The 12,949-nt window shown below is 31.6% G+C and overlaps 1 long non-coding RNA gene across 1 annotated transcript; it reads right to left on the bottom strand.

The window, feature by feature from the left end:
• Positions 1-7,217: 7,217 nt before the first annotated feature.
• On the bottom strand, positions 7,218-12,428 carry LOC103100737 (uncharacterized). Its single transcript, XR_001627275.2, has 3 exons — positions 9,212-12,428; positions 7,391-7,432; positions 7,218-7,289 (listed from the first exon to the last, which is right to left on the bottom strand). It is a non-coding gene; the product is annotated as an uncharacterized LOC103100737 (long non-coding RNA).
• Between the last annotated feature and the right edge of the window lie 521 nt (positions 12,429-12,949).

Genomic DNA, 12,949 nt, shown 5'->3' with positions numbered 1-12,949 from the left:
AATTGTTTTATTTCAGTTGTACATAAATATCTAAAAAGGATAATTAAATTTTAAAACCAAGATTGCTTTGGCTTCCATGTTTCATTTTTATGGAAAACATATGCAAGTCTGGAAATGATGGCATACTCATATTATCTGCTCTTGAGGAGACTGAAGTCGGGATATCACTTTGTCTTAAGAGATCTAAGTTATGGTAGAGTTAAGGTCCATTGGGCATTTTCATAGTCAGCAACTGTATACTAAGAAACTAAAGAGGAAGAGATAGGCAACTAGCCTCTTGGCCCAGGTCAGAAACAGAGCATGTGAAAGCTTTCATGCAGATCAAAAATGAGATCAGGCTATCAGAGGCTACATGAGATTGAGTCCAAAAATAAGTAAGTAAATAATTAAGAAAAAAGTAAATAAATCTACAAAATAAACAAATAAATACATATATACTTATCTATATAAATGTATGCATGCATACATCCACAGATATGTAAATAAAATGATGGAATGGGATGAAATGAATTATATGTTAATATTAGACTTCTACAATTTACAGCTTGTATCACAATAAATTCCAAATTGATTCATGACATTTATAAAAATCATATCACAAACAAGTTAGAGAAGAAATGGAAGAAAATGACCAATAAAAATTATGTATAAGGAAAGATCACACAAAGAAACAATGTAGAGATGGAATGAATAATTGGGATTACATGAAATTAAAAAGATTTTACAAAAACTTTTTGCACAAAATTCAGTATATTATATATCTCCTATTTATTATTTATATTTTAAATCATGTACTTTTATTCAATCATTTCAGTAAATTATTATTTAGATAAAGAAGCACAGATGCCAAACATGATTTAACAATCAACTGAAATATTCAACCTTTCACTTAGGATTTAGAGAAATTTTAATTCTTATTATGCAAATTTTGTCATGATTTTTAAAATGTTAATAATATTTTAAAAATTTTAAGACATATTATGTGTAATATATAAGCTCTCATTATGAAGGAAAAAATGAAAAAAATTAAGTTTTTATACTAATCCACTTGAAAATCATTAACTACAGGGAAATATGATTTATTATGTATAACAAATAAATTTGTTATAATTAAAATGAAATTAAGCAGAGGTTTTTAACTTTTCCTATGAAATGAATTTCTTTTAAATGTTCACATAAATGCTAAAATAGCATTTAAATATTATGATACTCTCCATCTTCTGCTCTGTTTCTTGGCTTCCATGACTTCCTTACACTCCGCTTATGTCACCTTATGACAATACCTTTCCTGTTACTTCTTGATTTTAACCACTTCTTTATGTTATAATCTTTGGTTCATATGCTATTTGTATGAAGTGGCTTGTATTTTGTCTCTCCTATAAAATGAGAGTTCCTTGAGGCACAGGTATTGGACTTTTTTTTTATCCTCAGTGCTCAGAACAGTGCCTGGGATATATGTAGCTGGTGCTTAACAATTTCTTTTTTACTTGTCTCATGATTCAATTCTGTAACACTGTACAATCAACTGAGTGATTTAAGGATGTTAGAAATCTTGCTCACAACAACTCTATGAATGAAAAAGTAGAAGACTTGTTACCCAACATTTATAGATGAAAAAAATATCATCATTGATTCTTCAAGATTTTTTTTCAACCCTGTACCCACCATAATTACTGTATTTTCAATGACACAATGCTAATTCAATAATTTCTCTTGCAACTCTCCTTTCCGCTTTACTTATATACAGTCTTGAATAGTTTATTCTTATAATATATGTAATATATTATTATGTATAATAACATTATAATGACTTATAATATAGTCTTATAATTCATAAGCATGCTTTTAAAAATGCCCCCAATGACCAGCCTCCCTTCAGCTGCCCAAATAATCTCCCTTAACTACTGAAATGATTAAAATAAGAAAAACTTCTTTTATATTATTAAGTTTAATAAAGTAAGAAAAACCAGGATTTCCCCCAGCTGAAATGAACTAACTTCATAGCTAACTTCAGGCCCTGAAGTGTGGGGGAGTGCTGGTGGCCCCTACCTAGCACAGGATTGGTCCAATTCAAGACCAATCCCACGCCAGGAAGTAGGGTGCATGGTCCCTCCCCCAGTAATTTGTTCATAGTTTTTATATGTATATATATATATATATTCATGTATATATTTTATCTATATGTATATATCTCTATATCTTGCTAACTAGTTAAAATACATGGAGCATAAGCTTCTCCCATACCTAATGCAGTGAATTATCTGCACATAATAGTGTTTAATAAATGTTGAGTGTGCAAGTGGTGAATGAAAATGTAATTGTTATTATTCACTTTTTACAATTCCTCAAAGGACATAAAGAAGAATGTATTAGCTCCAGGGCATAAGAACCACTCTAAATTGTTATTCAACTGGAGCAATTACCAATAGCATAATGGAAACAGCAATAGATCAAACTGCCTTTTAGCTTTGGAAGCAGTATCACTATTTCTACTATTCTTTCATCTCTGATCTTTCCAAGCTTTAAAAATAAATAATTCAAAAGAATATCAGGAATACCTGGGTAGGAAAAAATATTATTGAGAAATGCTGAAGTGTTAGGAAGGACAAATATTAGTTAAAGGAATAAGTACATGTATTTAAAATTTAAATCTTTATTTTTAAATATCTAATTCTTTCTTAAATATCTAATTAAGGTTAATAAAAATCATAAAAATGGGAGAGATCACAAAATCAGCAAATTTCCAAAAATGGAATAATGGGACATTTTAGTTTTACCTTCAAATGGCACTGGGCTGTTTTTGAGACCTGAACTGTGCTGTGGCCTGATTTTATCACCATAGGTCAAAAAAATCTTGGGACTCCAGAAAGAAAAGCTTGAAGATGTAGAGGGCATCTGTCAGTCAATAACTATTTATTAAGCAAGTTCTTTGTGCAATATCCAACATTAAGTCTTTGGGAAAGAAAAAGAGGCAAAATCACAGCCCTTGCCTTAAAGAAGTTCACAATCTAATGCATCAAAGCATAAAATGTGTTTAACTTCACTATTGTCTAGAAACTAGAAACCTTATTACACCCAGCATGAAGTATTTCACAAATAAGTCTTCCTACCAATGTTGAATTTTGTTTAAAATCAGTTTGGGTCTTGTCCTTAGTTTGTTCTTGTTGCTATTTAAATAAACTCCCATCATGGAAGAATTGTTCAATCATAAAAAAATGTTGACATTTCAATAAAGAAGACCTGGAAACCCTATTTCAAATTTAACCTGTCACATAGGCTAGTTATGTGATCATGGGCGAGACACTTCAGCTCTCTAACCTCTAATCAACTCTTTGAAATTATTGGGAACATGTAAATTAGCACTCTTCATCAGCAGAGTAAATGAGAATTTCTGTGCAACTGTTTTTGAAACTATAGTAAGGAAGGAGGGTCAAATAGTCAAAGTACTGAGGTGATAATTAGCTGTAAAACCTTCTACCAACTGTTTAAGGTTGAGGTACAAATAGCTCAAATGCTAATTTTTTTAAGGCATAAAGTCTCAACTATTATACTGAATGGAGGAAATTATTTAGTGACTTTATTCACTGGTTCAATATTTGTAATTCACCATAGCCCAGTGACTGTTATTTCTTACAAACATAGATTAATTTCCCTCCTTGGAATAAAGATAGAGACTAGAAGAACACCTCTCTATATTATATAGATTTCTAGGAACAATTACATTTTCTAAAGTAAAATGAACTCATTTTTCAAAGGTGAAAAAAGCAATATGAGTTAGAAGAGGAGAGACTGAGCCTTCATCATGGTGTTGGAGAGAGTAAGAGTTTTACACAGAAGATCCTGGGAAACAAAATGGCAGCTGTACAATTGAAGCTTGAAAATTCAATGGAAATTCTTTTGTAAGAGGAGAAAGTTGGATGATAGAAGTAGAAATTGTCTGTCTATCAAAGAAAAACATAGTATAGGCACAGATTCCATTCAGAAAGAGATCATCCACTAACGATCACAGAATAAGAATACTATAAGTCATTCCTAACTGGTGTTTTCTGAGGAAGCTATTTGTCTACTTGACAAAAACAATGGAGAGTTTGTTGCCCTCCATATTTAAGATAATATGGAAAGATTTATATTAGACAATAATAGAATTAGAAGAATGAAGAACTGGTTGATTTTCTGATTGATTTATTCCTTTTCAACTTAACATGGTATAGAAGGGAATGTCCTAGGTCTATCTCTTGGTCATGCAGTTTTTGAAGTTTTTACCAATAGTTTAGATAAAATCAGAAGTGTTATGTATAACAGATTTCCAGATGGCATAAAGCTAGCTGGAAGGCATACCTAACATATTGGATGATAGAATCTGGTTGTAAAATAATTTTGAGAGTATAAAACATTAAAATAAATCTAATAAAATTTAATGCAATGGGGATAAATTTTGCATCATATTTGTGTATAAAATCAACTTTTTATTACAAAATTGGAGAAGGCTATTTAGAAAACAAATATTCTGAAAAAAGATACGAAAGTTTTATTGGAGTACAAATCTAATATAGCAACATTCTTATACATACATACATATATGTATATAGCCTTGGTCTACATTAAGAAAGACAAACCTTTTAGTAATTAGCAGGTAAAAATTCCGTCCAATTTTTCTCTTGCCATACTTCTCTTTTGGGAATTTCAGTTCTAGGAACCATTTTATGAAAGGCATTACTAAAATGGAAAGTGTACAGAAGAGGGCAACCTATGGGGAAAGGAACTCAAATCTATGTTCTATGATGATTGGCTGAAGCAACTATGACAAGACTGAAGCATTGGGATGTTTAGCCTAAATAAAGGAAGACTCAGGGGTTTATGATTCCTATCGATGAGTATTTGAAAGACTGAAATATAAAATAAGGATTAGATTCTTTCTCTTTGACACTAGAATGCAGAACCAGTAGTGATGGGTAAAAGCTGCCCAAAATCAGTTTAGTTTTGATGTCATAAAAAATAAACACCCAGTGTGGAATACAGAATTTGATTCAAAAGTTTTTACTTACTATTATGATGAAAGAAAAATGATATATATGAGTCACAATTTGTTTAAAAGTAACATGTAATAGTCTTATTTTAATTTATTTTAGATATTTTTATGAATATGGGAGGTTTTTATTTGAAAACATCATGTTATACAGAAAATGTTACAATAATTCTAACTTTTTGTTTTGGAAAGTGATATGGTCTACAGAGTTGAAAGATAACATTGAGCTTTAATTCTCCTCTTTATATTATTTCATTGTTTGTGTGTATTAGAAAAAATAATGTTCTTATTCTTTTTAATTCTTAAAAGCCCTTTGAAATATGTTGTTTTGTTGCTATCATTAAAGGTCTACTTAAAAATAGTATTTCTAAGAAAAAATCTATTAAGTTGAGGGAAGTGGATAATAATAATAATAATAATAATAATAATAATGACATTCCAAGGAATAGCTACTTAAGTTACAGACTAACCACGTGATATCCAGCTTTTGCTAATTGCTTCTGTATAATTGAAAATCTGTTACCTTAAAAAAAGAACTACATTTCCTGAGAGCCCACTGACTTGTCATTACATACTTCCTGTAGACAGAGGATATTAGTGAGTAGATGGTCCTCTTGGGCTTGCAGTCAGCATGGTGGCAGTGGTAAGCTAAGCAAGGGGATTTTAAATGGGCTGATCAGCCACAGGCTTGTGGTTTTTATTTTGTATCCTCTTTATTCCTTGATTTCTAATGATTGTTAATAAATCTCCTAAAATATAATATTTTTATTCATTGAGACTAATTTTAATTTTTACACCTCACAGATAATTTTACTTGTATTATATTTGAATAAGTAATAATAAGCCATGTTATGATAAGTGATATATAATTTTTAACTTTGCTAAGCTATCTGTCAAAAATAAGACATTCATGTAAATGAAGAGATATGATAGTGAAATAAATTGGATTCTCAAGTGGCTGTGATCAAACCCAGAGAGTGTTTATTAGTAATTGATGTTACCATATGTGTAATCAAATTATGGGTATTTAAGTTGAAAGGAATATAAAAGGAATGTGATTCACTTCCCTCAAAATATGTAAGTATATATAATATTTACATATATTAATAAATATTCTAAATTATACATTATAAAATTTAATATATTCTAATATAATATTGCTATATTAACATATTATATATAAATTTTATAGACTATTAATCATATCATTAAAAATCTCTTATATAAATATATAAAGGCTTAGGAGGAAAGCTTGCACTAGGAGTGTGCATATACATATGCATATTTCTATGTGCATATATGTGTATATGTATGTGTTTGTGCTATATGCATATGTCTATTTTTATCAATGAGCTATTAGTTAGTTAATGAGTATTTATTGTGTACCTAGTATATGTCTGGCACTGTACTAGGTTCTGGCAATATAAAAAGAGGTCAAAGGCAATACCTGACCTTAAGGAGCTCAAAAATCTAACAAGGAAGACAAGAAGCAACAAATATGTACAATTATCAAACATAACATGAAGCTTATAATTCAATATTAAATTCAATTTATTCCATTTTAAATTCAATATTAAATTCAATATTAAAAATTCAATATTAAAAAAGAATATTAGATAATAGGACCCAATATTCCACAAAACTTCTCCTGAGTTAAAGTGGTCTTTATGGTTACAGTTCTATGAGTTTACCCTTTTCCAACTCCAGAGAGAATTGAAAAGTCAGAAATGGATGTTGGCCTTTATTTATTATGCTTATCTGAATAACAGGAAGAATGAGTGTACTTAATAATTCTTCTTTAAAGAGTCTTCATGTGTGAACCTGAGAATCTCAAAAGCTAATTTAATGCAAAGTTAATTTAATGGTTAAACAAAAGGAAGAAGTTTTATAATGAGTGGGCATAAATGTAGCCACAGTTTTGCATTTAATTCTCCTTTAACTAAAGGAATGAGTACTTCTATTTTTCAACAAATGAAGCAAAAGAAATCCTAAGAGTTTATTAATATGTCCAACTGCTCAGTTCTAACTTAGAGAAGAAAAAAATAAGGCTATTGACTATCCAGCTAAAACATTTTCTTTCCTTTAACACGGGTTAACTTAATGGTAAAAGTATTAGGTATAATTGTCACAAATACACACACATACACACAGTCTATTGTTTCTTTGTTACAAGTGCTATAAACACCAAAACTTTTCACCTGTCGAAAAAGCTTCAATTGCCTTGTCCTTGCTGTGGCTCTCGGGTCTTCTTCTCCAACTGTTTCTGGGAAAGAGTGGTTAGAGAGAAGTCTCAGAATAAATAACACAACAGTAATAGAAAAAATATATAATTAAAAAGTGAATATACAAGTCAAAACAACTCACCCATTTTCATTATGAGTTACCACCTCATCCCTATCATATTGGCTAATAAGAGAAAAAAGAAAAATGATAAATGTTAGAAGAGATGTGGAAAAAGTGGGACACTCATCCACTATGAGTGAAGCTGCGAATTGATACAATCATTCTGGGGAGCAATTTGGAACCATGGCCAAAGGCCCATAAAACTGTTCGTGCCCTTTGCCTTGATCCATATCCCAAAGAGATCAAAAGTAGTTGTACGAAAAAATTATATGAATATATGTGCATATAGCAGGTCTTTTTATACTAACAATGGATATGAAACATTCCTCTATTGGTAATTGACTGACCAAGGCGTGGTATATTATTGTAATGGAAGACTATTGTGCCATAAGAAATGATGAAGATGTTCTCAAAAAACCCGGGAATGACTTATATGAAATGATGTAAAGTGAAGTGAGCAGAACCAGAAGAAGACTGCACACAACATTAATAAAATAAGATAATCAATGAATTATTTTTAACATTTATTAGTATTGAAACAATCCAGAACAACTTCAAGGGACTCATGATGAAAAATACCATTCTCTGCACTAGAAGGAACTGATGAAGTCTGAATGCAGATTCAGACATGCCAAACTTAACTTTATTTCCTCCAAAAATTATTCTATACTGTAAGGAACATGTGTCTTGTTTTGTAACATGATGAACATGGGAAAACATATTGCGTAATAAGTCATGTACAATCTGTAACATAATACCTATCATCTTGGGGAAGGGGAAGGGTAGCAGAGATAGAGGAAACATGTATGGCAAAATGCTAGAAAAATGATTATTGAAAATTATACCAACTTGTAATCTGAAAAAATATCAGATGAAAAATTTCAAAGCAAATGGAAGCATTATTAATATTCTGAAACTTTAATATGTATGGTGATTTTTCAAAAGTGATATTAGAAGGAACTTCAGTTTCATGAAGCTGCCTTATAATAAGCCAATAAAATTAATTGAATGTATTTTATGAGGTTATGTTTTTATAGAACACTTACCAAAACATAAAATGAGGGGTAATGATTATGATAACTTTTAGAGGGACATTTTAGAAAATATAGATGATAAATAGTTGGAGTGAGCACAAAGAAATCTGTGAAGCTAATATTTTAATCTTATAAATCTTTATACCATAAAGACTTCAAGGACTGATTTTTCCCTCTTCAATAGAAAGCTATATAATCTATATATGTTTTGAATATATTTGTATAAAATAAATATGCTCATGTTTCTGACCATGAAAAATCAGAGATTTAGAGCTAAAAAGTAATCATTTAGACCTATGATTTTATGAATGAGGAAACTGAGGCTCAAGTCATTTATGGGACTTACTAACTTCAAAATGTAGTAAATTGCAACAGAGGAAATAATTTGAAAGCTGGTCCTCAGAACCGAAAACCAATGATTTTCCATAATATGCTATGGCCTCAAAAATCTTCATAACAACCAGAAGAGTACCTGTAGAGAATTATGTGACATGAGACCACATTTTTTGGGGCATGAGGCAAAATATTTTCCTTCCTATAAAGCAGTGAACATTGAGCTTTCTGCAATATAACATCACTCACTCACAAAATGTAGAGGGGTAGGGAGGGATGGGAGAGAAAAAGAGTCAATATTCCTCCCGGGCCAACGTCAAAGGAATTCGATTCCAAATACAGTGACCATGTAATAGATAGTACCTAATTTCAACAGTTAATAGTTAACATTCTTAAAGCTATTATCTTAGAAAAATTTAAAAGTGCCGATCAAATAAAAAAAATGATAAATAAGCCTCTCCAAACACATACACACCTTGTCTCCAAACTCCAAAGCTCTGTGAACTCTGCTCCATTAGTGTAGAAGCTGAAATAAGGACTTTAATCTCTCAGGGTCACAAATACATACTCAAATAAAGGTGTCACTTTCTTTCGGCAAATTAAAGGGTTTTTCTTTTTTTTTTTTTTGACCAGCTCTACAGCTAAATCCATTTTCAGCCTTCTGAGGTGAAATATAGCAAACTTACAGCCTGAGTTCACACCAATTTTTTTTTCTGCTGTTACTCAATCATGAACTGTGAATTTCCTCTTCACCATATCTTGAAGGGAAAAAAAAAGACTTTAGTGAATCATTTCAATTGGGATAGTAATTTTCTATAACATGAAAAAGTTGAAAGTTGGGAAAAATCCCAGATTTTATCTGTGAGCAAAATATCTCAGTTCTTCAAAGGAGCCAGTGAATACTTTTCTTTCTATCTTGCTTTTCAGACTTTTACCTTTCTGTTTGTAGAAATTTCAAGCCTAATTTTCTTTTCCTTCTTCCTGAAATCACCAGAGACTGTCTAAAAGACTAGACAACTGTCTAAAGTCTTATTAAGTCTAAGAATTAGCCAGAATACTATTATTAAAAATTTGGGGTGGGGATCACAAACTATAATCTTTGCCTTGGTATTTGTTGTTTCATTTTAGGTAAAAAAGATTGGAAATGACCAACACCTTATGGGTCTATTCATTCAGTTGAGTGAGTTGCCAGTTTCTGGGAGTTGAGTATATGATTGATTTTGTTATTCCAATTGGAGGCTCCAAAAAGCAGCTTTGAGGATCTAATAAAACAGTGGCAGAGGCAAAGACAATCATCTGTAATATTCTATTTTGAAATGAACATGGGGATCAATGAAATGTAGAAACTCTATTGTTTGAGTCCTCAATGCCCAGAATGTGAGTCCTCTTCACTTCTACCTCTCAGACTTGCTACTTTCCTTCAAGATTTAACTCAAATTCTACTTCCTGCAGGAGGCCTTCCTTGTCCCCAGCTTTGTCCAACTCCACACCCTCATGTTAACATCTACTTTTTATCTACTCTGTATCTTGTATATATTTATTTTAATACATGTTCCTTCACCCACTAAAATATAAGTTCTTTGAGCAAGAGGGACACAATGTCTTTTGCAACTTGGCCTCTATCTACCTTTCTAGTATTTTTTACATTTTATCCAGCTCCACATACTCTACACACCAGTGAAATATGCCTTTTTTTCTTTTCTTCACATATAACCTTCCATCTCCTGCATGCATGTCAGGAAGTGCTCTCTTGGTCATCCTTTAAAACTCAGCTCACTATTTCACATTTTTATTCACTCTCTCCCATGCTTCCTTCCCTCTCCTCCTCTTGCCTGAATCTCTCTCCTCCTTAAAACTTTTCATAGGGCTTAAATGATGCCACTCACTATTTCATCCTACTTTTTTACAACTGATTAATTTTTATATTGGTGTACCTTCTTAGAACTTTATAACTCCTTCTTCTCTCTCTCCTAAAAATCCTACTCTGATGTCTCCTCCCAGGATCTCTCCATGTAGGCCAGCCAAGTACAATTCTGGCAAATTCTACCATGTAAATTCTACCATACATTTAAGTATGGGCCCAGAAACTGACTGTGCTTGTTTGTAGCCTAACAAGATGCAAAGTGATTCATTCACTAGGCTGGTCCTCTGAGAGTAAGCATGGTGAAGCAACAACCAAATCAACAGAAATGAAAAAAAAAATCATGTGCTTGCTATAGGAAAAAGTATAGATGGTCCCAAGGAAGATAAAGAAAGACAAACCAGCTGGACTAGACCAACTCTACACAACAAATGTATCCTACAGGAAAAGATATTCTGAAGGCATTGAGGGATTGATTTTCAATGTATTTAAAAAAGAACGATATGAAATGTGTTTTTTTTTTTTTTTGGTGAAGAAGTGAAAAATACAGAAGGCAATATAATGGATAAAGAAAAAGAAAGAGACAAGAGTACATTAATAACTATTAGCACATATTCTTTACTTTCTAGTCTTTATAACATTTTAATGAGAATGATCTCCACATGGATTGAGGCTATATTTAACAAAATATGAGTAAAGACAGGGATTTTTTTGTGAATAATTTTCTTATGATAGCCCAAATATTTACAATCATATAATTGCCTGAAATTTGATATAGGAAGAATTGAGTTTAAATCTACCTTAGACACTGATTACCTATATAAGCATGAATAAGTCACTCAACTTCTGTTTGACTCGAATTCCTCATCTATAAAACAGGGACAATAATAGCACCTACATCAGAAGTTTGTTTTGAAGAGAAGATAAGAATATATTTTAAGCAATTTAGAAATGAAGTTTTCTACAAATACTATCTTATTATTATTCTTCTATTTCTACGTTCTCTAAGAATTTTTCCATTTCTAAATTCATGATCCCTCACTATGATTCCATATAGAGAACATAAACATCCATCATGTTGTTTATAAAAATTATGTAAAATATAAAAATTCATAACTGAAAAAAGAAAAATGCAGGATTAATTTCTATCCCCAAAGAGTTTCTTTCTCATACTTGTAATTATCATACAAGATTACTTGATCTACACAAAATTTAGATAACTTTGTTCAATGATGCCATGCTTCTCAATATCATGAAAGGATTATAATGCAGAAATGTGGCCTAGGCAAATATGCTGACTATTGTCACTGATTATAACCAGAAAAGAATCTGAATAAAAAGAGAAATTCCTTATGAAAAAAAAAATTTCTACATGTGCTCCCTTTTCCAGATGATATTCTGATGGCTGAGCCAAATTCTAGATTACTTCAGATCCTCCTTATTGAAATCTGTAACTATTTATAAAATATAACTCTAATAATCTAAACAAGAAAAATCAAATGAATGAAGAAATGTATTGTCTAGCATATGACATGAAGTACATAGGATCATAGATTCAGAGTTGTATCTTCAAAGCTTAAGACAGAGTCTGGCACATAACTAGAGTTTAATAAATAATAACTAACCTATGGACTTTGTACTGTGTGCCAAGCATTCTGCTAAACACCATTGAAACATATAAAAGCAAAAAAAAAGATAGATAACCCTGCCCCTAAGGAGCTTAGATCCTAATTGGGGAAGACAACACAGAAAAGGAAGCTGCAAAGTAGATCTGTCAGGGAGCTGATGAAGGGTGCTGAAGTCTAGAGTCAAAAATACAAGCAGAAAAGGAATGACATTTGGCTGGCCAAGGCTGCTCTCCAAAAATGGAGGACTGAGAAGGAACTCACCAATGAGAAAAAGAACAGAGGTATCATGGATTGGGGATGGGGGTGAGCATGGTCATTATGGTTATAATAAGCAGTTTTTGATAGCACTTTAAAGTTCCCCAAATTATCTAATTTCACACTTATAAAAATTGTGAAGTTATTGCTATTATTATACTGTTTTGCAGAAAAGGGAATTAAGACTGAGACTAGTTAAGTGACTTGTTCAAGATGACACCTCTATTAAGTGTTTTATGAAGGATGCAGCCTCAGAACCTTCCAACTCCAGTTCCAATATTCTATCAAAATGTTGAGGAAAACTAGGTACTGGAGTGTTAGAGTCAGGATGACTCATCTTTCCAAGTTTAACTCTGGACTCAGAAGCTTATTAGCTAAGTAACCCTTGGGCAAGTCACTTAACCCAATTTACCTCAGTTTCCTCACCTATAAAATGACCTAAAGAATTCTAGACAAGGAAATGGCATAG

This window comes from Monodelphis domestica, chromosome 2, assembly GCF_027887165.1.
Source record: "Monodelphis domestica isolate mMonDom1 chromosome 2, mMonDom1.pri, whole genome shotgun sequence".
Taxonomy (NCBI): Eukaryota; Metazoa; Chordata; class Mammalia; order Didelphimorphia; family Didelphidae; genus Monodelphis; species Monodelphis domestica.
The sequence above is the reverse complement of the archived record's forward strand: the minus strand, read 5'-3'. Positions and strand labels throughout refer to the sequence as shown.